Source organism: Oncorhynchus kisutch, unplaced genomic scaffold (genome assembly GCF_002021735.2).
Source record: "Oncorhynchus kisutch isolate 150728-3 unplaced genomic scaffold, Okis_V2 scaffold1030, whole genome shotgun sequence".
NCBI lineage: Eukaryota > Metazoa > Chordata > Actinopteri > Salmoniformes > Salmonidae > Oncorhynchus > Oncorhynchus kisutch.
The window spans coordinates 11,455-15,481 of record NW_022262975.1 but is presented as its reverse complement, the minus strand read 5'-3'; the positions used below and the strand labels follow the sequence as shown (position 1 = coordinate 15,481).

Sequence of the window (4,027 nt, the reverse complement as noted above, 5' to 3'; positions counted from 1 at the left end):
CACACCAGACTGACAGCCTGTAATTTTATTAAAAGCATTCAGTTGATTACATGGCAGTTTAGAGAGCAACATCACAACAATAATCTACTTCATAATCAATATCATAACATTTATAATCAATAACATCATTATCTCTATACTACTAACAACATAACACTAATCTACATCATAATCAATATAATAACGTTTATAATCAATAACATCATGAGAGGTAAACAACAACAAACCCCTTTATTAAAAAATGTTTCAAAATACAAAGAATGAACAGATGATTATAATAATACCTGGACTAATAATGGAAACACTTCAAGATAAAGAATCTAAGAGACACTAAATAAGATAAAGTATCTAAGAGACACTAAATAAGACAAAGAATCTAAGAGACATAAAATAAGATAAATGTTACCCAAAACCCCATGTTACCCAAAACCCCATGTTACCCAAACCCCCATGTTACCCAAAACCCCATGTTACCCAAACCCCCATGTTACCCAAAACCCCATGTTACCCAAAACCCCATGTTACCCAAACCCCCATGTTACCCAAACCCCCATGTTACCCAAAACCCCATCTTACCCAGAACCCCCATGTTACCCAAAACCCCATGTTACCCAAACCCCCATGTTACCCAAACCCCCATGTTACCCAAAACCCCATGTTACCCAGAACCCCATGTTACCCAGAACCCCATGTTACCCTGGTGGTAAAAAACAAACCAAATTAATAATGGTGGTTGCAGTCACTCCTTTTAGATTTCTTCCAAGGTTCTAGAAAGTTAAAGTAATTCTGGTTTGTCACTACATTTTAAACACCAGTCCACTGCTGACCATCGATTTAAAACACAAAACTGACCTAAGATCAGCATGTAGGGTCAGCTTCATTCTCCTCCTACTCCGTCCCCTGGGCTGCTCTCTCCTCTCCCGGTCCAGCTTCAGCTCTGGAGCTCAGAGAGACCATCTCCATGGCATTGACATAAAGATCCATGCTGCTCACCCTGTTCACTCTCTTCTGCCTCCTGGTGGGCTAGGGAGACACAGCACCAACAGTCAGACATTTACTCTCTAGTATCTCCATTCTCTCCCTCAACCTCTCCCTCTAGTTTAAATGGCTTGTAACGTCTGAGTAAATGTCTTTACCTTGTAGTACAGGTAGGAGGTGGTGATGGCTGTCAGTAGGATCAGCAGCACTACAACGTGTCTGATGATGAAGGCTGGCAGAGGAGAGGCTGCAAACAGAAACACCTTTGATGAGGGGACTGATCATCATCACATAGATCTGTGGGAAATCTGTCAATGACAAAGTTATAAGTCTGGTTCATGTTCAGTTACCTGTGATGGTGAGGGAGAGGAGCTCACTCTCAGAGGAGAAGTGATGAGAGAAAACATAATTGTCATAAACACAGCTGTAGTTCCCTTGGTGGGAGTCATCTGCAGCAGGGAAGAGGAAGGCAGCAGAGTGATTGACAGCTGGCTGGGTCTGGGTTCTGTTGGAGCCGGTGAACGTGAGGAGGAAGGAGCCTCCTGGGTACTGTGGCTGAGTGGAGCAGGTGATGGTGAAGCTGTAGCCCCTGAACACCTCGGGCCCCTGGTGGCCCCTGAAGACCCCTCCCATTGGGTCAGTCAGGAAGATATCAGGCTGGACCAGGAGATCTGTAACAATAAAAGAGAACAAGAAAAACCTCTTCAAATAGTTTCCTATAGATATGACAATAACATCAGCATGTAACAGTGCCAGCCACCCTCCCTCACAGGGCAACATGAGTAGTGGGCCTACAGTCACTGAGGGGCCAACAGTCATATGTTGATATCAGGCTGAAGCAGGACATCTGGAACAAGAGGAGAGAAAAAGAAAACGTAGCTCCTCAACTACTTTCCTCATTTAGATATGACAATAACATGACATGTGACAGTGGTAGTGAGTAGAGAAAAGAAAAGAGAGAGACAGTAATCTTACTATTTTCTCACTAAAACACACCTATATTGTCTCTCATATTCTTCACTCCTTCACTCTTGAGATTGTCAAGGACTAAACACAAATATGTTGGATAAAAGATTGTAGTTTGCTATGTTTGATGCTGTTAGAGATAGAAATGGGTTCTTAGTCACTCAGGATCGGGTTGGGAATAATGCAGGCAGGAGACAGGAATAAGTTCACTTCACTTTATAGAAAATAAACAGCTGGACATCCATCAGGCAGCTTCACTTCAGTACTATCTGATCTACAAGGTCTGATACTGTATGTCAGGGTCAGGATGGGCCAAGAGGAGAAAAGGTTACTGGTTATGATGACATCACTGGTGAGTACTCAGGAAAGATCAAATATATTTTTATCACTATCTCTCCCTCTTCCTCTCCTCCTCCCTCATTCTCTCTTTGTGACAGTGGTAGTGAGTAGAGACGTTCACTGAGGTAACACTCAAATACAAAGCATTCTGGGATATTTAAGTTGTATTTGATTCCTACTTGACTGATTGATCTATTTAGTAAAGCAGACTGACAAGTTAAACAGTCATCATGAGAGGTGCAGAGGAAGTTGTATGAATGAAGGAAATCAGTTGAATGTAATTATAATATGTTGTTATTTCCTGAGCAGATCACTGTGAGTCCAGGAAGGAGATATAATACATGGACAAAAGTATGTGGAACTCAGCAGTGAGTTTTACAACAGAGGATTATTTTTATGCTCTACGTGGTTCAACACTAGGCGGTCCGTTCTGTGTTGTCTACCACCTCACGGCTGAGCCGTTGTTGCTCCTAGACGTGCCACGTTTAAAGTCACTGAGATCTTCAGTAAGGACATTTTGCTGCCGATGTTTGTCTATGGAGATTGCATGGCGGCGTGCTCAATTTGATAAACCTGTCAGGTGTGACCGAATCCACTAAAGTCCACTTATTGTTGGCCATATAGTGTATCTTGCTCTTACCTGCGCAGATCACTTTGAGTCCAGGAAGAATATCATAGCTTCTGGAACACTCCCTCAGTGTGCGCTCAGACCCAAAACAGTGAACTCTGAACCCTCTAGTGGTGTATCCAGGTAGTACTGAAACAGTGGAGCCACAACCCAGCTGTCTACACACTACTGCAGCTGTAAACATCACGTCAGAGAGAGTTCCCACAGTCCTCCACTCTCCCTGGTCGTACCACTCCACTCCACCAGCACAGCGACTGCCACCTCCCACCAGCCTCACATCATCAGGCTCTGAGAAAAGAAAAGAGAGAGACAGTAATCTTACTATTTTCTCACTAAAATACACCTATATTGTCTCTCATATTCTTCACTCCAGGTGAGAAACAATGTTGATTGAGTGTAAAACTGTTTCTTACCTGAGCAGGTGAGTCCAACAGCATTACCAGGTAGGCAGGTGTTGTTCTCTCTGTCTGAGGTGTCACAGTCCAGGAGAAGGGACTCTTTGCCTTTACACTGGAACTCTTTATCCCAGGTCTGACCCCCACCTTCTCCATAGAGCCCCCCCTGTAGAGCTGCAGGAGCCCCACAGCCAAGCTCCCCACAGACTACCTCTGCATCCTGCCGGTCAAAGTCAGCTTCACACACTGAGGCCCAGGACTGATTGGACTTCACCTCCACTCTCCCAGAGCAGAGACCAGCTCCATCCACAAGCCGCACAGACTCTGGAGAAAAAGAGTTGGTTGAACATTCAATCAGTTTTGTTGATGAATCTGTCAAGGACTCAACACAAATATGTTGGATAAAAGATTGTAGTTTGCTATGTTTGATACTGTAAGAGGTAGAAATGGGTTCTTAGTCACTCAGGATCAGGTTGGGAATAATGCAGGCAGGAGACAGGAATAAGTTCACTTCACTTTATGGAAAATAAACAGCTGGACATCCATCAGGCAGCTTCACTTCAGTACCATCTGAACTACAATGATCTGCCCATGAACATCTCCCATAAACCAATATGACAAACACAAATATAATGTTTAAATACATCTGACATCTCTCCCTCTATTTAAATAAAATAAAAACACATAAAACATGATACATGGTAATATTGTATAATGTATA

The 4,027-nt window shown here is 43.2% G+C and overlaps 1 pseudogene; it reads right to left on the bottom strand.

Annotated features, from left to right (window-relative positions):
• Positions 1 to 777: 777 nt before the first annotated feature.
• LOC116364209 (scavenger receptor cysteine-rich type 1 protein M130-like) lies at positions 778 to 3,622 on the bottom strand (annotated as a pseudogene).
• Positions 3,623 to 4,027: the final 405 nt, after the last annotated feature.